Here is a 22,425-nt window from a genome sequence, read left to right as displayed (position 1 = left end):
CTTGCTGCTTTCAGTCATCACTCCTCTTTTTCCTCTTCCCTTCCCCCCAGCCTATTTCCCCATCAAGAGGCAGACCTCCACTGCAAACCCATCACATCTGATTGCATTCAATTTATTCTGGATAGGATTCCTCAGTTTTGCTCTCTTTCGTCTTCCTGGCCCTTACAACCTGAGCTTCATGCCTAGGGAAAATCCTGGCCCTGCCAGTTAGTCCCCCTACTGGAAGAGCTGTACAGATTATTAAAACCCTTGGTGGTTATTTGCAGGTACCAAGCAATCTACTAAGCATACTGTTGACATTATACCAATTCCAGAGAAAGTGACACATTCTGTACAATCCAACAATAGCAAAATTGAATTTGAAGGAAAATACCAACTCAATTTCTTTTACAGCAGCAACTCGTCGTCCCTGCTTATTCTCCTCAATTTTTTGTCCAAGCCAACCAAATCTAACTCATTTTTTTCCTCCAGGCTTTCTAATGTGCAGCTTTCATTTGAAAATTGGGAGCAAATTCCAAAGTATTGCTGAAAACATTTTCCATATATGTGCTTTTTCAATCATCTCTTTGGCGATCACTTGCTAACGAGTATGATTGTCCACCTAAGAAACTCTGTGTACTGGCCATGTCTTCTATTTTTCGGTAAAATCACTTGCCAAGGCCACAAAAATAAATCTCATCTTTCTTCATGAATTAGGAGGTGGAAAAGGCTGCCTCCAGAAAAGCAAACTGCAGAGTCTTCACACTCTGATTGTCCTAGTTTAAATTAACTTTCCCATGATGCAGTGTAAGCCAATATCTATTCACTTCTATAAAGCTTTGAAATCTGCAGCAAACCATACTGTATGATCAGCCTTGCATATTGTTTTTGAAATAAGTTGAACGGAGATCTTGGGATGACTGCATGCAACCATTTGCATCACGGTAAGGTACAGATTTCATTTTTGCAGTGATTTCCTGCAGACTGTATTTATTTTCTTCGTCATGTTAAGTCTATTTTAAAATTGAAAGCAATGTGTTCACAGAACTTTTTTCTAGAGCCCTTGTAGATGGTGTGTTAACACAACACATCTTCATTTGCATGTGTAATTATATCAGAACATAAGAACGAGGAGCAGGAGTAGGCCATCTGGCCCCTCGAGCCTGCTCCGCCATTCAATGAGATCATGGCTGATCTTTTGTGGACTCAGCTCCACTTTCCAGCCCGAACACCATAACCCTTAATCCCTTTATTCTTCAACAAACTATCTATCTTTATCTTAAACACATTCAATGAAGGAGCCTCTACTGCTTCACTGGGCAAGGAATTCCTTAGATTCACAATTCTTTGGGTGAAGAAGTTCCTCGTAAGCTCAGTCCTAAATCTACTTCCCCTTATTTTGAGGCTATGCCCCCTAGTTCTGCTTTCACCTGCCAGTGGAAACAACCTGCCCGTATCTATCCTATCTATTCCCTTCATAATTCTACATGTTTCTATAAGATCCCCCCGCATCCTTCTAAATTCCAACGAGTACAGTCTCAGTCTACTCAACGTCTGCTCGTAATCCAACCCCTTCAGCTCTGGGATTAACCTACTGAATCTCCTCTGCACACCCTCCAGCGCCAGTACGTCCTTTCTCAGGTAAGGAGACCAAAACTGAACACAATACTCCAGGTATGGCCTCACTAACACCTTATACAATTGCAGCATAACCTCCCTAGTCTTAAACTCCATCCCTCTAACAATGGAAGGCAAAACTCCATTTGCCGCCTTAATCACCTGTTGCAACTGTAAACCAACGTTTTGCGACTCATGCACTAGCACACCCAGGTGTCTCTGCACAGCAGCATGTTTTAATATTTTATCATGTTATTCCTACCAAAATGGATAACCTCACATTTGTCAACATTGTATTCCATCTGCCAGACCCTGGCCCATTCACTTAACCTATCCAAAACCCTCTGCAGACTTCCGGTATCCTCTGCACATTTTGCTTTACCACTCAACTTAGTGTCGTCTGCAAACGTGGACACATTGCACTTGGTCCCCCAACTCCAAATCATCTATGTAAATCGTGAACAATTGTGGGCCCAACACTGATCCCTGAGGGACACCACTAGCTACTGATTGCCAACCAGAGAAACACCCATTAATCCCCACTCTTTGCTTTCTGTTAATTAACCAATCCTCTATCTATGCTACTACTTTCCCCTTAATGCCATGCATCTTTATCTTATGCAGCAACCTTTTGTGTGGCACCTTGTCAAAAGCTTTCTGGAAATCCAGATATACCATATCCATTGGCTCGCCGTTATCTACCGCACTGGTAATGTCCTCAAAAAATTCCACTAAATTAGTTAGGCATGACCTGCCCTTTATGAACCCATGCTGCATCTGCCCAATGGGACAATTTCCATCCCGATGCCTCGCTATTTCTTTCTTGATGATCGATTCCAGCATCTTCCCTACTACCAAAGTTAAGCTAACTGGCCTATAATTACCCACTTTCTACCTTCCTCTTTTTTTAAACAGTGGTGTCACGTTTGCTAATTTCCAATCCGCTGGGACCACCCCAGAGTCTAGTGAATTTTGGTAAATTATCACTAGTGCATTTGCAATTTCCCTCGCCATCTCTTTTAGCACTCTGAGATGCATTCCATCAGGGCCAGGAGACTTGTCTACCTCCATAGTGATAACAATCATCTCAAGGTCCTCACCTGTCATAGCCTCATTTCCATCAGTCACTGGCATGTTATTTGTGTCTTCCACTGTGAATCCTGACCCCAAAAACCTGTTCAGTTCCTCAGCCATTTCCTCTTTTCCCATTATTAAATCTCCCTTCTCATCCTCCAAAGGACCAATATTTACCTCAGCCATTCTTTTTTGTTTTATATATTCGCAGAAACTTTTACTATCTGTTTTTATATTCTGAGCAAGTTTACTCTCAGAATCTATCTTACTCTTTATAGCTTTTTTTAGTAGCTTTCTGTTGCTCCCTAAAGATTTCCCAGTCCTCTAGTCTCCCACTAATCTTTGCCACTTTGTATGCTTTTTCCTTCAATTTGATACTCTCCCTTATTTCCTTAGATATCCACGGTCGATTTTCCCTCTTTCTACCGACCTTTTTGTTGGTATAAACCTTTGCTGAGCACTGTGAAAAATCGCTTGGAAGATTCTCCACTGTTCTTCAACTGTTTCACCATAAAGTCTTTGCTCCCAGTCTACCTTCGCTAGCTCTTCTCTCATCCCATTGCAATCTCCTTTGTTTAAGCACAAAACACTAGTGTTTGATTTTACCTTCTCACCCTCCATCTGTATTTTAAATTCCACCATATTGTGATCGCTCCTTCTGAGAGGATCCCTAACTATGAGATCATTAATCAATCCTGTCTCATTACACAGGACCAGATCTAGGACCGCTTGTTCCTTCGTAGGTTCCATTACATACTGTTCTAGGAATCTATCGCAGATACGTTCTATGAACTCCTCCTCAAGGCTGCCTTGACTGACCTGGTTAAACCCCAATCGACATGTAGATTAAAATCCCCCATGATAACTGCATGCCATTTCTGCATGCATCAGTTATTTCCTGCCCCACCATAATGTTACTATTTTGTGGCCTATAGACTACTCCTATCAGTGACTTTTTCGCTTTACTATTCCTGATTTCCACCCAAATGGATTCAACTTTATCCTCCATTGCACCAATATCATCCCTTACTATTGCCATATGTCATCCTTAAATAACAGAGCTACACCACCTCCCTTACCACCCACTCTGTCCTTCCAAATAGTTTGATACCCTTGGATATTAACTCCCAGTCGTGACCATCCTTTAACAATGTTTCAGTAATGGCCACTAAATCATAGTCATTCACGATGATTTGCGCCATCAACTCATTTACCTTATTCGGAATACTACGAGCATTCAGGTAAAGTACACTTATGTTGGCTTTTACACCTCTGTTTTGAATCTTAACACCTTGATCAGTAACTTCTCCTAAGTTATTTTTCCTCTTAACTTTTCTCCTAATTTTCCTTGTCGTTGAACCCACATCTTCATGTAACAACCTGCCGCGTCGCTTTCCATTTATGTTTTTACTACCCGTTTTATTCCTTTTAGTATTACTGGGCCTATTCATTGAGCTCCCCTCAGTCACACTGTACCTTATACTGTCGCCCTTTTTGATTTTTGACTATGGCTTCGCTGCCTTACACTTTCCCCCTTACTACATTTTGTTTCTGTCCCTGTTTTACTATCTTCCGACTTCCTGCATCAGTTCCCATCTCCCTGCCACATTAGTTTAAACACTCCCCAGCCGCTCTAGCAAATAGCCCCCCGAGGATAACCGTTCCAGTCCTGCCCAAGTGTAACCCGTCCAGTTTGTACAGGTCCCACCTCCCCCAGAACCGGTCCCAATGCCCCAGGAATCTGAAACCCTCCCCCTGACACCATCCCTTCAGCCACGTATTGATTGGCGTATCTTTGATCAACTGCCATTTTGTACATTTCTGTAGAAATTGAAATGGTTTGCCAGATACGTTCAATTTGGCCACACAGGGAAGGCAACTTGGGGCAATAATAATAGATACATAGAAGACAGAGGGTGGTGGTGGATGGAAAATTCTCAGGCTGGAGACCAGTTACCAGCGGTGTACCACAGGGATCAGTGCTGGGTCCTCTGCTATTTGTGATTTTTATCAACGGCTTGGAGGAGGGGGCTGAAGGGTGGGTCAGTAAATTTGCTGATGACACCACGATTGGTGGAGTAGTGGATGAGGTGGAGGGCTGTTGTAGGCTGCAAAGAGACATTGATAGGATGCAGAGCTGGGCCGAAAAATGGCAGATGGAGTTTAACCCTGATAAGTGCGAGGTGATTCATTTTGGTAGGAAAAATTTGATTGCGGATTACAGGGTCAACGGCAGGGTTCTGAGGAATGTGGAGGAACAGACAGATCTTGGGGTTCATGTCCACAGATCTCCGAAGGTTGCCACTCAAGTGGACAGAGCCGTGAAGAAGGTCTCTAGTGTGTTAGCGTTTATTAACAGGGGGCTTGAGTTTAAGAGCCGTGGGGTTATGCTGCAACTGTACATGACCCTGGTGAGACCACATTTGGAGTATTGTGTACAGTTCTGGTCACCTCACTATAGGAAGGATGTGGAATCATTGGAAAGGGTGCAAAGGAGATTTGCCAGGATGCTGCCTGGTTTGCAGGATAGATCTTATGAGGAAAGGTTGAGGGAGCTAGGTCTTTTCTCTTTGGAGCGGAGGAGGATGAGAGGCGACTTAATAGAGGTTTGTAAGATGATGAGGGGGATAGACAGAGTGGACGTTCATAGACTATTTCCTCGGGTGGATGTAGCTGTTACAAGGGGGCATAACTATAAGGTTCAGGGTGGGAGATATAGGAGGGATGTCCGAGGTAGGTTCTTTACTCAGAGAGTGGTTAGGGTGTGGAATGGACTGCCTGCTGTGATAGTGGAGTCGGACACTTTAGGAACTTTCAAGTGGTTATTGGATCGGTATATGGAGCACACCAGAATGACAGGGAGTGGGATAGCTTGATCTTGGTTTCGAACAACATCGAGGGCCGAAGGGCCTGTTCTGTGCTGTACGGTTCTATGTTCTATACAACAATTTGTGCCCCCACTTAGTTATTTTTAATGTAGTCAAACATCCCAAGGGGCTTCAAAGAAGCTCCTATCAAACAATTGCTGACACCAAGCCACATGAAATGTGAGTGTAGATAACCTAATGTTTTATCAGAGGTAGGTTTCAAGGAGCGCCTTAAAGAAGGCAAAAAAGGTAGAGAGGCAGAAGGAATTCCAGAGCTAAGGACTTACACAGCAGAACACACAAACTACCAATGGTTGTGCATGTAAAATCTGCATATACTGAAGAGGTCAGAATCTGCTGAGTGCAGATATCTGAGTTGTGAAGCTCTAGATGTAGGGATGAGGCTATGGAGAGATCTGAAAACAAGGGTGAAAATTTTAAAATTGAGACGATTAACGAGCCAATGTAGGTCAGATGCTGGATGTAAACGTGTGGTGCAAGTTAGGATGTGGACAACAGAATTTTAGATAATATCAAGTTTACAATTGTAGAATGTGGAGGCTAACCAAGAACACATTGGAATATTCAAGTCTAGACTTAAAATCATGGAGCAGGTCTTCAGAACAATTGAATTAAGGTGGGGCAGAGTCAGATGATACGTAGCTGGAAATGGGCAATTTTAGTGGTGTCATCCGTGTACATGTGGAAACTGACACTGTTTTTGGATGATATTACCACCTGGGCATGTAGTTGAAAATTAGGAAGATGCCAAGGATAGATTGTTGGCATGCATCAGAAATAATAAAATTGGAGCAAAATGGTGCCCCATGTCAATGCCAAGAAAGGACAGCTTATCACTGTCTCATAGATCGTCATTATAACTTTGATAAGGAATGGAAACCTGACTGGTGGAATTCAAACGCAAAGTTCCAAGATAGCGTGTGCACGGACCTAAGAGAGGACAGGGAGGTTGAAGATGTGACGGTAATTTGCAAGAATGGAAGGGATTGGGGCTTTTTGAGGAGAGGGGTGATATTTAGTATGTAACCTGGAGTAAATAACTTGTAAATATATATTAGTGGACATTGTGCAAAAGGTATTTCAAGATGCATTTGGTAAGTTATCATTTAGATGACTGGTTAATAAATTTAAGGCACACAACCAGAGTGTGGCTGCATTGTTAGGAATTTTGTTACAGCTGAATATAGTAATGCAAGCTTAGGTCCATTGTTTAATATAAGTACATTTATACTTCTATATATTTCTATCTGAGGTTACTGGGGCTTATGTACAGGACGAACAACCCAGAGATTGAGCCCAAATCTCATCATCACAAATTATGAAATTAAATTTAATAAATCCTGTGGTGGGCTGACACCAGAAAAAGTATTATGGAAGCAGCTGAATTTATTTAATGCCCTTCAGGGAGGGGAACTACACGATCTGGTCTGCACATGACACCAATTCCATTTTGTCTACTGATTACTGATCCTTTTTCAAATGGGAAGAGTATTTCTTTATTTACCTGATTTAAAAACTATCCATGATTTGGAAAACCTCTATCAAGTTTCCTCGACCTCTCTTTCAGGTTAACAAACTCAGTTTTTCCAGTTATATAAAAGCTGTGGATGCTGGAAATCTGAAATGAAAACAGAAAATGCTGGAAAAACTCAGCAAGTCTGGCAACATCTGTGGAGAGAGAAACAGTTAACGTTTTGAGTCTGTGCCACGACTTTCGGAGCTAAAGAGAGGGACAAACGTGATGGATTATATACTATATAAGAGGGGGTGGAGAAAAGTAGGGGGTATGGGTGGGAGCTAGGAGAGATTGCAACAAAGATGTGTCGGGCACAAGACAGAGTAAGTGTTAATGGCAGTGTGAAGGACTACGGAAAGTGCTGATGGTGGCATCAAGATAAAACAACAGAATGTGTTAATAGGAGAACGAAGGTCAGTACTCGGGGGAAAACAAAACTTAAAATCAAATAACATGCCCAGTGGAGGACGGGGTTGTGTTGGAACATGGTGGATTTGAACCTGTGTCCCAGAATATTAACCTGGATGAATTACTATTTCAATGAATTTACCACCGTGCAATCACATCTCCATATTAACTGATGCATCACTTGTAAGCTCCTCTTTCTGACCACAACCCCCTTTTCCATTATAAATTGCAATTATTTCAACATGCAAGGCTAAAGGACAAGTATTGGAAAATGGGATTAGAGTAGATAGGCGTTTGATGGCTGGTGTGGACATAATAATAATAACCTTTTATTGTAACAAGTATAAAGTTACTGTGAAAAAACCCTAGTCGCCACATTCCGCCGCCTGTTTGGGTAAGCTGGTACGGGAATTGAACTCAAGCTGCTGGCCTTGTTCTGCATCATAAACCAGCAGTCTAGCCCACTGAGCTAAACTATCCTTTGGTGGACATGATGGGCCAAAAGGCCTCTTTCCGTGCTGTAATAACTCTGACTCTTTGAGTGGGTATATCTTATTGCCCTGAAGTAGGAGAATTTGTGCTTTTGCTAAGAATATGATTTATATTGGTTCTGTCCTTTGACCTTCGTGTGGTGCTTTGGAGTTTTCTTCTATGTCCAAGGAGCTGCAAAAGTGCAATTTTTGTTATGGTTTTCTAAGTTATGGAAAGAAAATTGCAAATGTATTTATTTTTGCTAGAGAAAAGACTGAGGAGCTGTTATACTATACTTAAAATAATGAAATGCATTGATGATACTGAATCTGCTTAAGATAAACAATGAGGATCGCATTCAAGGGCACTAAATATAAATTTCACAAGCTTGGAAAGGTTTGAGATTATAAAAATAGATTCTGTATTCCCATCCTCCCACCTAGCCTCACCCTGACAAACACATTAGTTAATATGTGCAATAATTTCCTTGACAAAGTCAGTTTTTCCACGACAAACCCTTCCATGTGTCTATTTGCAATTATTTTGATTTTCATTGCAGAGCATAGCTTTTCTATTTACATCTTCCCACATCACTGCTCCAAGGCTACAAATAAAACTTCCTATTTCAGTAAGCAGTTCACATGGCCTTTCTGTAATTGTATTTGCCACTCACTATGATTATCTCTACTGGGGAGATCAAAAGCAGACGAGGTGACTACATTTATGAAGAATTGTGACCCTAACCTTGTGGTGCTACGTTTTAAATCCACTTCCTAGTTCCACTGACTGCTTCATCTTTGATCTCTTAATCTATCCCAAAAACCTACGATAGGCTTCAGAAACCATATATTTTCTTTCTACTGGAGACAACTACTTGGAACCATAGCTTTCCTTATGCTCTACACCGTGAATTTTCTTCACACCAGTGAATACTCAATTTGGGGTGACCAAGAGAAGGAGACGCAGATTGGCATTTGGATTGGAGACCCTTTGCCAGTACATAGTACATATTGTGGAACCGTTCTTCACCTTTGCTCATGATTTGCAGATCTAGTGTTTCATTTCAATTCTCTACTGATCTTCATTTTTGCAGATCATTTCAGTTTCTTCCCCATTTATTTGTGATACTTGTGTTGTGCTTTTTCTCTCCCCCCTTGCTATATTTATATTCTTGTACATGTCAGCACCACCCCACTGTTTTGTATCACTGAACTGTATTTTATTGGCAAGTGTTAGATAATTTAGCATGTTTACTCCCTCTCCATGTTTTTTTTAATGTATTTTATTCCAAACATATTCCAAAGTACAAAGACATAAATCAAAAAACATTATCCACACCCCACAGTTTACAGTTTGTGCACGTTTTTCCCCTTTTCATCCCCCATCCCCCGCGACAAACAATTCCTCAAACATTGTCATGAACCGTCTCCACCCTGTCTCAGGCTCCGCTGATCCCCTCAATTCGTACTTGATCTTTTCCAGGTCGAGGAAATTGTACGGGTTCCCCAGCCAGGCCGCCACCCTCGGTGACATTGTCAATCGCCATTCCAACAGAATCCTTTGCCAAGCAATAAGAGAGGTGAAGGCCACAACATCAGCCCTCCTCCCCTCCGGCATTTCCGATACCCCCAAAATCGCCACCATTGGGCCTGGCACGGCCTCTATCCCCACAACCTTCTATACCGTCCCGAACACACCCTCCCAGTATCTCTCCAACTTCTCGCAGCTCCAGAAAGGGGCTGGTTTAGCACTGGGCTAAATCGCTGGCTTTGAAGGCAGGCCAGCAGCACAGTTCAATTCCCGTACCAGCCTCCCCGAACAGGCGCCGGAATGTGGCGACAAGGGGCTTTTCACAGTAACTTCATTTGAAGCCTACTTATGACAAGCGATTTTCATTTTCATTTCAGAACACATGCGTGTGATTTGCTGGTCTTCGCCCACACTTCTCACACTCATCTGCCACCCCCTGGAAGAACCCACTCATCATCGCCTGAGTCGTATGCACCCCCTTAAATTGAATCAAGCTCATCCTCGCACACGAGGAGGTTGAATTTACGCATCGCCACACTCCCCATCCTATCTCTTCCCCCCCCCCCCCCCCCCCCCCACCCCCAGCTCCTCACGTTTCTCCTTAATCCTCACCACATGCACTCTCCCTGCTTCCCCCGCCACCCATATATATCCCTCTCTGTGGTTGGTATATTTGTTAGTCACCTCTTTTTCTGTCATTTTCCAACTATATCAAAATACAAAAACAAGTCATTGTAGACACAGACAAAGTCTGAAATAAAAATAGCCTTTCTATATTTTTCTGTTTTTATTTCTTGTTAAAATACGTGTTCTCATGATCATCAGTTCTGCTGAAGGTTATGTCTGAAATGTCATAACTGTTTTACTTCCTGAACAGTTGTTGACTAATCTCTGCGCTTCAAAAATGTTCCAATTCTATTTCAGAATTCCCATGAGTAATTTTTTTCCTCATCAACTTTATCAGAGAAGGTCACAGGGTCATTTAAGACCTTTCAATAGGAATAATTTAGAAGATGTGTGGAGTATCATAGAGATTGTGACACCTTTGTTCCCAGTAGAAATTTGGAGTGGGGGGGCGGGGAAAGAGGGTATTTCAAAATGGGGAAATCAATAGATCGTGTGGGAGGAGCATTCAATAGGAATAATTTAGAAGATGTGCGGAGTGTTCTTCCGGTGACGACGGACAGGAGGCAGCTGCACAATGGAGTTTTCCTGTTCGGGAATGGCATTTTCGGGGCTTTAAGCCCGGTCCCAGGGTCCACGGAGGTGGCAAAAGCAGGGAGAAGGCACAGGAGGCACCGTGAAGGTACAGTAAAGAAAAATGTTGAGGGTGAGCAAAATAACGGCCGTACAAAAAACAGTTGAAGGTCCGTCGGGGAGTGGAAAGGTCACCACGGGGTCACCAAGGAAAATGGAGGCTGGAGCACCAGGGGAGGCCGCATTACTTACGGCTGAAGAAATAACTAAGGTGAGGGCTGCGGAATTCGAAAGGCAGTTTACAAAATACATGGAGACGATGAGGGAGGTTTTGAGTGTGTTGGTGGAGGAGGCGATTTCCCCGGTGACGACGGCGGTGGCGAGCGCAGTAGCGGAGATGCAGGAGCAAGGGGAGGCGCTGAAGGAAGTGGAGGAGACATTATTGCAGCACGGTGATCAACTTACCTCGATGGGGAAGTAGATGCGGAAGGTGATGGACATTAACAACGATCTGCGAGGAAAAATGGAAAACCGATCCAGGCGACAGAATTTGAGGATTGTGGGGCTGCCCGAAGGAGTTGGAGGACCGAGGCCAACTGAGTATTTTGCCGCGATGCTGGCGAAACTATTGGGGGAGGGGGAGGATCCCTCCCGATATGAGCTGGATCGGGCTCACCGGTCGTGGCGGCCTGTACCAAAGGCGAGTGAGCCGCCAAGGGTAGTGACTCTGTGCTTCTGGAGGTACAGTGCGAAGAAGGTCCTGTGCTGGGCCAAGCAGAAGCGGGTGGTGCAGTGGGCTGGAGCTGGTATCCATGTATACCCGGACATTACGGTGGAGCTGGCGAGGAGGTGGGCGGCCTTCAACCGGGTGAAGAGGGCACTGGTGCATTAGCAAGGTGCAGTACGGCATTGTATATCCAGTGAAGCTGAGGGTGACTTACAAGCTCAAGGACTTTTATTTTGGAACGGCGGAAGCAGCGGAGGAGTTTGCGAAGGCAGAAGGACTGATGCAGAACTGAAAAATGGCCATGTGCCGATGTAACCTCAGGACTGTATTTTTTTCTTTTTTGTTTCACTGCGTGCAGGTGTAGAGATTAAAGGAGCCAATGTTGTATATATTTGGGCAAGGGAAGTGATGGGACTTTCACTCGAAATGAGGGCTCTTTGGGGTGTAGGTGGATATGTGGGGTTTGTGTGCTAAAAGGGGATTTCTGGGCTTTCCTAGGGCCGGGCAAGGGGGAAAGGGACCCGGGCGGGGGCCTCCACGCAGGCCGGTTTAAGCTGGCCAGTGAACGGGAGTGAGGTGGGGGGAGGGGCTGCGGCCATCGGAGCCTGGCAGAATAGGGTCCGAGTGGTCTACCCGGGGTGGAAATTTTTGGGGGAAGGAACCGAGGTTGGGGAGGAGTTTTACAGGAGGCAGTGGATGGGAGGCGTTGGAGAGGGGTGGGGGGGGGGGTGTGTGTTTACAACTCTTGGGTATCATGTACGGTACTCTTTCAGAGGTTGGATGGCGTTGAGTGTAGGTGAGTTGAGTGAGTGGACTCCATAGGTTAATGGTGACCATGGGCGGTCCCGGACTCCTTTTTCTTTTTCTCCTTTGTTTTTTGTTTCCACTGTGGGAGGGTTTGTTTTATTGGATGCATATATTGACAGATGGGCCTTTGTTTGGGGTGGTGGGAGGATGGGATCATTGTTATTAAGGGGATTGATTTTGTATTTGTTACCATTTACTGTCTATGGGTGGGGTGTAAATTTTGAAGGAAAATGTGAAATGGAGAATAAAAACATTTATAAAAAAAAAAGATGTGTGGAGTATCATAGAGATTGTGACGCCTTTGTTCCCAGTAGAGATTTAGTGGGGGGGGGAGAGTATTTCAAAATGGGGAAATCAATAGATCGTGTGGGAGGCCAGATCATGAAAAGACTGTTGGTTTGTTTATTATTTTGGTCTTAAAGTTTAAGTAAACATTTTTGGAAGATTAAAGTCTTTGACCCAATTCTGCTGGGCTGTCGCATCTTTTGGTATGCCCATTAGTTAGACTTTTTCTTGTCCTTGTCCCTTGTTTGAAATGTGTCTTGCGTTGCACATTGCTGGATATGCAAGCTGGTAACAGCATGGTGAGGATAATTATGGGGCCAACAATCTATCCTTAATTGATAATTAAATACAAATAAACAAAGGAACAACATAAATGGAAGTATATTTAATTAATCAAAGAAAGATTGGATTGAGAAATAAAATGGAAAGAAAAAGTAGGAAATGTAATTTTTTAAAAATCTCCAAACAATTTATTTCCATTGGGTGGCACAGTGGCACAGTGGATGGCACTTCTACCTCTCAATTCCAGAGACCGGGGTTCGATTCCAACCTCAGGTGACTGCCTGTATGGAATTTTCACTTTCTCCCCGTGTCTGTGTGGGTTTCCTCTGGGTGCTCCAGATTACTCCCAGTCCAAAGATGTGCAGGTTAGGTGGATTGCTCATGTTAAATTGCCCCTTAGGGTGGAGTTGCAGAAAAAGGGCAGGGGAGTGGGCTTAGGTAGGGTGGCTTTCGCGGGCTAGTGCAGACTCATAGAACATAGAAAATACAGCACAGAACAGGCCCTTCGGCCCACGATGTTGTGCCGAACCTTTTTCCTATATTAATCATAGATTATCATTGAATTTACAGTGCAGAAGGAGGCCATTCGGCCCCCTGAGTCTGCACCGGCTCTTGGAAAGAGCACCCCACCCAAACTCAACACCTCCACCCAACACCAAGGGCAATTTTGGACACTAAGGGCAATTTATCATGGCCAATCCACCTAACCTGCACATCTTTGGACTGTGGGAGGAAACCGGAGCACCCGGAGGAAACCCACGCAGAAACGGGGAGGACGTGCAGACTCCGCACAGACAGTGACCCAAGCCGGAATCGAACCTGGGACCCTGGAGCTGTGAAGCAATTGTGCTATCCACAATGCTACCGTGCTGCCCTTAAGAACAAATAAATCTACACTATATCATTTTACCGTAATCCATGTACCTATCCAATAGCTGCTTGAAGGTCCCTAATGTTTCCACAGGCAGTGCATTCCGTGCCCCCACTACTCTCTGGGTAAAGAACCTACCTCTGATATCCCTCCTATATCTTCCACCTTTCACCTTAAATTTATGTCCCCTTGTAATGGTTTGTTCCACCTGGGGAAAAAGTCTCTGACTGTCTACTCTATCTATTCCCCTGATCATCTTATAAACCTCTATCAAGTCGCCCCTCATCCTTCTCCGTTCTAATGAGAAAAGGCCTAGCACCCTCAACCTTTCCTCGTAAGACCTACTCTCCATTCCAGGTAACATCCTGGTAAATCTTCTTTGCACCTTTTCCAAAGCTTCCACATCCTTCCTAAAATGAGGTGACCAGAACTGTACACAGTACTCCAAATGTGGCCTTACCAAAGTTTTGTACAGCTGCATCATCACCTCACGGCTCTTAAATTCAATCCCTCTGTTAATGAACGCGAGCACACCATAGGCCTTCTTCACAGCTCTATCCACTTGAGTGGCAACTTTCAAAGATGTATGAACGTAGACCCCAAGATTTCTCTGCTCCTCCACATTGCCAAGAACTCTACCGTTAACCCTGTATTCCGCATTCATATTTGCCCTTCCAAAATGGACAACCTCACACTTTTAAGGCTTAAACTCCATCTGCCACTTCTCAGCCCAGCTCTGCATCCTATCTATGTCTCTTTGCAGCCGACAACAGCCCTCCTTACTATCCACAACTCCACCAATCTTCGTATCGTCTGCAAATTTACTGACCCACCCTTCAACTCCCTCATCCAAGTCATTAATGAAAATCACAAACAGCAGAGGACCCAGAACTGATCCCTGCGGTACGCCACTGGTAACTGGGATCCAGGCTGAATATTTGCCATCCACCACCACTCTCTGACTTCTATCGGTTAGCCAGTTCGTTATCCAACTGGCCAAATTTCCCACTATCCCATGCCTCCTTACCTTCTGCAGAAGCCTACCATGGGGAACCTTATCAAATGCCTTACTAAAATCCATGTACACTACATCCACTGCTTTACCTTCATCCACATGCTTGGTCACCTCCTCAAAGAATTCACTAAGACTTGTAAGGCAAGACCTACCCCTCACAAATCCGTGCTGACTATCCCTAATCAAGCAGTGTCTTTCCAGATGCTCAGAAATCCTATCCTTCAGTACCCTTTCCATTACTTTGCCTACCACCGAAGTAAGACTAACTGGCCTGTAATTCCCAGGGTTATCCCTAGTCCCTTTTTTGAACAGTGGCACGACATTCGCCACTCTCCAATCCCCTGGTACCACCCCTGTTGACAGTGAGGACGAAAAGATAATTGCCAACGGCTCTGCAATTTCATCTCTTGCTTCCCATAGAATCCTTGGATATATCCCGTCAGGCCCGGGGGACTTGTCTATCCTCAAGTTTTTCAAAATGCCCAACACATCTTCCTTCCTAACAAGTATTTCCTCGAGCTTACCAGTCTGTTTCACACTGTCCTCTCCAACAATATCGCCCCTCTCATTTGTAAATACAGAAGAAAAGTACTCGTTCAAGACCTCTCCTATCTCTTCAGACTCAATACACAATCTCCCGCTACTGTCCTTGATCGGACCTACCCTCGCTCTAGTCATTCTCATATTTCTCACATATGTGTAAAAGGCCTTGGGGTTTTCCTTGATCCTACCCGCCAAAGATTGTTCATGCCCTCTCTTAGCTCTCCTAATCCCTTTCTTCAGTTCCCTCCTGGCTATCTTGTATCCCTCCAATGCCCTGTCTGAACCTTGTTTCCTCAGCCTTACATAAGTCTCCTTTTTCCTCTTAACAAGACATTCAACCTCTCTTGTCAACCATGGTTCCCTCACTCGACTATCTCTTCCCTGCCTGACAGGGACATACTCGATGGGCCAAATGGCCTCCTTCTGCACTGTAGGGATTCTATCCTATGTACCTCTACAGTTTCTGGGCTGGAGATAGCATTCTATTCTTGTCACAAGGTACTTGCACTGTTTAAAAATTGGTCTAACTTTCAGCAAAACTCTGGGAGTTTGAGGGTGAGCTACCATTCCTGCGAGGCCAATATTGAAAGGTTGCTAATTGTCGCGCAACTTGTGATGATTTGCAATTCACAAAGGTATTTTTTCCTTGCCACAAGTTGGTTGATTGCATTAATAATGGCAGCACCATCAAACACTCCATTATTTTGCACAGTAATAAGTCTTACAACACCATGTTAAAGTCCAACATGTTTGTTTCAAACACTAGCTTTCGGAGCACTACTCCTTCCTCAGGTGAATGAAGAGGTATGTTCAAGAAACATATATATAGACAAATTCAAAGATGCCACACAATGCTTAGAATGCGAGCATTAGCAGGTGATTAAATCTTTACAGATCCAGAGATGGGGTAACCCCAGGATAAAGAGGTGTGAATTGTGTCAAGCCAGGACAGTTGGTAGGGTTTTGCAAGCCCAGGCCAGATGGTGGGGGATGAATGTAATGCGACATGAATCCAGGTCCCGGTTGAGGCCGCATTCATGTGTGCGGCACTTGGCTATAAGTTTCTGCTCGGCAATTCTGCGTTGTCGCGCGTCCTGAAGGCCGCATTGGAGAACGCTTACCCGGAGATCAGAGGCTGAATGCCCTTGGCTGCAGAAGTGTTTCCCGACTGGAAGGGAACATTCCTGCCTGGTGATTGTCGCGCGATGTCCGTTCATTCGTTGTTGCAGCGTCTGCATGGTCTCGCCAATGTACCACGCTTCGGGACATCCTTTCCTGCAGCGTATGAGGTAGACAACGTTGGCCGAGTCGCACGAGTATGTACCGCGTACCTGGTGGGTGGCGTTCTCACGTGTGATGGTGGTATCCATGTCGATGATCTGGCACGTCTTGCAGAGATTGCCATGGCAGGGTTGTGTGGTCACTGTTCTGAAGGCTGGGTAGTTTGCTGCAAAAAATGGTTTGAGGTTGCGCGGTTGTTTGAAGGCAAGTAGTGGTGATGACCTTGACAAGATGTTCATCTTCATCGATGACGTGTTGAATGCTGCGAAGATGATGTCGTAGTTTATCCGCTCCGGGAAAGTACTGGACGACTAAGGGTACTCTGTCGGTTGTGTCCCGTGTTGGTCTTCTGAGGAGGTCGGTGTGGTTTTTTGCTGTGGCGCGTTGGAACTGTCGATCGATGAGTCGAGCGCCATATCCCGTTCGTACAAGGGCATCTTTTAGCGTACGCAGATGTCTGTTATGCTCCTCATCTAAGCAGATCCTGTGTATACGGAGGGCTTGTCCATAGGGGATGGCTTCTTTAATGTGTTTAGGGTGGAAGCTGGAGAAGTGGAGCATCATGAGGTTATCCGTGGGCTTGTGGTAAAGTGAACTGTTGAGGTGACTGTCTTTGATGGAGACAAGTGTGTCCAAGAATGTAACTGATTTTGAACAGTAGTGCATGGTGATTCTGATGGTGGGATGGAACTTATTGATGTCATCGTGTAGTCGTCTCAGTGATTCTTCGCCGTGGGTCCAAAGGAAAAAAATGTCATTGATGTATCTGGTGTATAATGTCGGTTGAAGGTCCTGTGCAGTGAGGAGGTGGTGTTCAAACATGTGCATGAAGATGTTGGCGTATTGGGGTGCGAATTTCATCCCCATGGCTGTTCCGTGCATCTGGATGAAGAACTTGTTGTCGAAGGTGAAGACGTTGTGATCCAGAACGAAGCGGATGAGTTGCAGAATTGTGTCTGGAGATTGGCAGTTGTCGGTGTTGAGTACTGAGGCTGTTGCAGCAATGCCGTCGTCATGGGGGATGCTGGTGCAGAGTGCCGAGACGTCCATTGTGACGAGGAATGTTCCTGGTTCAACTTGTCCATGGGTGCTGAGTTTCTATAGGAAGTCCGTTGTGTCGCGACAGAAGCTGGGCGTACCTTGTACGATGGGTTTCAAGATGCCCTCGATGTAGCCAGAGAGGTTCTCACACATGGTCCCATTGCCTAAAACGATAGGACGGCCTGGTGTGTTGGCCATGTGTATTTTCGGGAGGCAGTAGTTATCTCCAATGCGGGGAGTACGTGGGATGAGAGCACGTAGGGTGCTCTGAAGATCTGGATCCAAGGTCTTTATCAGTCTGTTGAGTTGGCAGATGTGTTCCTTGGTCGGATCTGCGGGTAACTGTAGTGTTCCTGGTTGTTCAGTTGTCGGTATACTTCTTTGCAGTAGTCCGTTCTGTTCAGTATGACAGTGGCCCCTCCTTTAAATGCTGGTTTGATGACGATGTTGCGGTTGGTCTTGAGAGCACTGATGGCGTTGCGTTGTGCTTGGGTGACGTTCGGGGCTGTTTTGTGAATGCGACTGATGAATCTGGCATTAACGCGACTCCTGATGGCTTGAGCATACATGTCGAGTCTAGGGCAGCGGCCTTCCGGAGGGATCCAATTCGACTCTTTCCTCTTCGGTTGCCGCACCGCAGATCTCTCGGTCTGCTGTTCCGGTTCATTGGTAGTCTCCTTGGGTTCGCTGTTGGCCTCTTGGGGTCTGTGGAAGAATTCCCGGAGCCTCATTCGCCTGATGAATTCCTCCGTGTCTGCCGCGAGACTGATGGGGTCCATTTTGGTGGTGGTGCAGAAATTGAGCCCTCTGCTGAGGACTTCGATTTCGTCTGGTTGAAGGGTGTAGTCTGACAAGTTGACAATAGATTTCCCTGCATTGTTTTCTACTGTAGCACCGGGGGTGGCTTGGTTGCTGCCGGTGGTGATGCCAAGTTTCTCAAGCTTTCTGTTCTTGGTGTGCATATAGGTGGCGTAGTATTGTTGTCTCATCTGTTTGGCGGTGTTACGCAGCTGGTCTGCTGCGTCCTGAGCGCAAGTTGAGAATATGGCCTCTATCTTGGTTTCCAGGTTGCGTCGTCTGCTGTAGAGCTGGCGTACGAGGTGGTCGAGGAGTGAGAGGTACAACAGCAGAGTCTCTCAGCGTAGTCTGTGTTGTAGGTCGACTTGAGTGGGTTTGTGATCTGTAGCCTTTTCGGAATCTTGTCTGCTTTCTTGCATCTTTGTAGAAACTTAATGTCAGTGTCTATATGCGCGATCTTCCTGGAGATCATCTCCACTTTGAGCCGGCAGTTTGCGGTGTCGATGGTATTATTTTCTAACAGTATCTGGACCATTGTCTTTGACCTCCCTAACTAACTCCTTTCCTCAGTATTTTAACCTATTTTCCCTGGGATGAGAAATAGTCATGCCCTGCATTCATTCTCTGAATTTTTTTATACATTCTGAGAAAAATCAACAGTAGATAGGTGTTTTTGGATGTCTGATGAGATATACTAAACAGTCTCCATTGTCCTCACAAACCCAGGAGATTAGTCCCGCCTTTTGCATTTTCCATGCCTTTCTTTCAAGTGTCTCTGTTTGAAGTGGGGCTTGATACCTCTTCAGATATGAAATTCCATGTCCTCTCAGGATAGGTGTGTCAGTATAATTCACATAGGAATTTTCTAGAAAGTGGTCACTTTGCGGTATCAACCAACTTTTGATCAGTTATTTTTTATAACACGGGTCTTCTTAAACAGTTCGATATGCCTGTAGGCAGTTGGTGAAGCTGTAACACACTTTCATGACCAGGATAACCTAGGTATCAAAAAGTGAGGCAAGTAAGATAATTAATACCAGCAGAGAAAAAGTAGGGAAGAAATTTAGGGGACTAAAATCTGACAAATACCCAGACGTGATGGCCTACATCCTATGGGTCCAAAGGAGTTAGCTACAGAGATCGAGGATGCACTGGCTATGATTTTCCAAAGTCCCTAGGTTCTGGAACAGTCCCAGCAGGCTGGAAGTTAGCAAATGTAATACCGCTATGCACAAAAAGCGGCAGAGAGAAAACTGGGAACAACTGGCCAGCTTGCCAAACATGAGCCATTGGGAAAGTGCTGGAATCTATTACAAGAAATTTTAACCATGATGTACAAACCAAGTCAACATGGTATTAGGAAAGGGAAATCGTGTTTGATGAATTTAGAGTTTTTGAGGAGGTAATTAATAGGGTAAAGGGGAACTACCAAATGTAGTACACTTGGATTTCCAAAAGACATTTAATAAGCTGCCACACAAAAGGTAAATAGGCAAGGTAAAGGCTCATGGAGTTGGGACAATATGTTAGCATAGATGAATGGACAGGAAGCCAAGAGTAGATATAAATGGAGCATTTTCAAGTTGGCAGTCTGACAAGTGGACTGCTACAAGATTCGTGCTGGGACCTCCACTAATCCAATTTATACTGATGATTTAGACAAAGTCAGAGTAATGTTTCTAAGTTTGCTGACAATACAAAACAAGGTGGAAATTAAGCTGTAAGGAGGGCACCGGTTGCAAAGCAATATAGACAGCTTAAGTGAGTGTACAACAAGATGGCTAGATGGAGCAATACGAGGAAGTGGGAAATTATTAATTGGTGATAAGAATAGAAAACAATGTTTTTTAAAAGGCCTGGAAGTTCTAAATGTTGATGTTAGAGTGTTAGACATCCTCATACAAGGGACATAAAATTAGCATGCAGGTGAAATGAACAAAGGTTGTGCGGGGAGATGGTGGCGGAGCGGTAATGTCCAGTGACCTAGTAATCTAAAGGCCAAGCTAATGCTCTGGGGGTAGAGACTTAAAGTCCACCATGGTTGGTGGATTAATAAAAGAATCTGGAATGATAGAATCTCTACAGTGCCGAAGGAGGCCATTTGGCCCATCGAGTCTGCACTGACTCTCCAAGAAGAGCACCCCATCTAGGCCCCCGCCCCATCCCAGTAACCCCATCTAACCTTTTGGACTAGGCAATTTGTCATGGCCAATCCACCTAACCTGCACATCTTTGGACTGTGGGAGGAAACCGGAGCACCCTGAGGAAACCCACGTAGACTCGGGAGAATGTACAAACTCCACATAGACCAAGGCTGGAATTCAACCCAGGTGCCTGACACTGTGAGGCAACAGTGCTAACCATTGTGCCACCCCATTAACTTCCACCACCTGCCGTTGTGCGATTGGAACCTGGGTCCCCAGATCATTACATAGGAATTAGGAGCAGAAGTAGGCAATTTATCCCTTCGAGCCTGGTCCACCATTCAATCAGATCATGGCTGATCTCTTCCTGGTCTCAAATCCACCTCTCCACCTGTTGCCCATATCCCTTTAACCCATTTTTGTAATCAGAAATATATGTCCTCATTGAAACCATTTAATGACTCCGATTCCACCGCACTATGGGGCAGCGAGTTCCACAAATTCACCACCCTTTGCGAGAAGTAGTTCCTCATCTCAGTTCTTAATCTACAACCTTTCAATTTGTATCCGTGACTTCTCGTTTTAGATTGCCCCACAAGGGGTAACATTTGGTTTACCGATCCCATTTAGTATTTTATACACCGAGATCAGATCCCCTGTCAGCCTTCTGAACTCCAGCGAGTATAAGCCCAACCTGTTTAATTCCTCCTCAAACATCAACCCCTTCATCCCCAGAATCAACCTGGTGAACCTTCTCTGAACTGCCCCCAATGCCACCACCTCCTTCAATAAGGAGACCAAAACTAGCACACTACTCCAGATGTGGTCTCACCAACACGCGATACAATTGCAACAACACTTCTCTACCTTTAGACTCCAGTCCTTTTGCAAGAAACGCTAACTTTCTATTTGCCTTTTTAATTACATGCTGTACCTGGGTACCTGCTTTCTGTGATTCATGAACAAAGAGATCAAGATCCCTCTGCTTTTCATTTAGATAATTTGCCTTTCTATTTTTTCGGTCAAAATGGACAACCTCACACTTATTACCCTGGGTCTCTGGATTATTAGTTCATCAACAAAACCACTATGCCACCAACTCCCCCAATATAAAGCTAGTTTCAGTAATAGTTACCATCAAACTCGTTGATTGTTGTAAAAACCCATGTGGTTCACTAATGTTCCTCAGGAAAGGAAATCCTTATTTGGTCAGGCCTACGTGTGACTCCAGACCCAAAGTAATGTATCCCCTCTTAACTCTGAAATGGCCTAGCTAGCCACTCATTTCAGGGGCATTTAGAGGTTGACCTTGCCACCGAAGTCCACATTCTATGAAAGAAGAAAAGTGCAGTAAACAATTAGGAAGCCAAATAGCATGTTGGCCTTTAATGCAAGGGGATTAGAGTATAAATATTAAAACATATTTCTATAACTGCACTTCTGTGAGAGCACACTTGTGTGCAGTTTTCGTTCTCTATTACATATACATGCACTGGAGGCAGTACAGTGAATCTTCACTAGGTGATCCTTGGGATGAGAGGCTGAGTAAATTAGGCCCATGTTCTCTGGAGTTTAGAAGGATGAGAGGTGATTTCCATGAAACAATTCTGAAGGGACTTGATAGGGTGGACACAGGTTGTTTCTCCTAGTTTAGGAATCTAAAACATAGACACAGTCTCAGACCCGAGACTTATCCGTTAAGACTGAGATAAGAAACTTTTTCACTTAAAGAGTTGTAAATCTTTGGAATTGTCCACCCACAGCTATGGATGTCCCATCGCTGAGTATATTTAATAATAATTGCTTATTGCCACAAGTAGGCTTCAAATGAAGTTACTGTGAAATGCCCCTGGTCGCCACATTCCGGCGCCTGTTCGGGGAGGCAGGTACGGGAATTGAACCCGCGCTGCTGGCCTTGTTCTGCTTTACAAGCCAGCTGTTTAGTCCACTG

This window comes from Scyliorhinus torazame, chromosome 3 (genome assembly GCF_047496885.1).
Source record: "Scyliorhinus torazame isolate Kashiwa2021f chromosome 3, sScyTor2.1, whole genome shotgun sequence".
Lineage (NCBI taxonomy): Eukaryota > Metazoa > Chordata > Chondrichthyes > Carcharhiniformes > Scyliorhinidae > Scyliorhinus > Scyliorhinus torazame.
The sequence above is the reverse complement of the archived record's forward strand: the minus strand, read 5'-3'. Positions refer to the sequence as shown.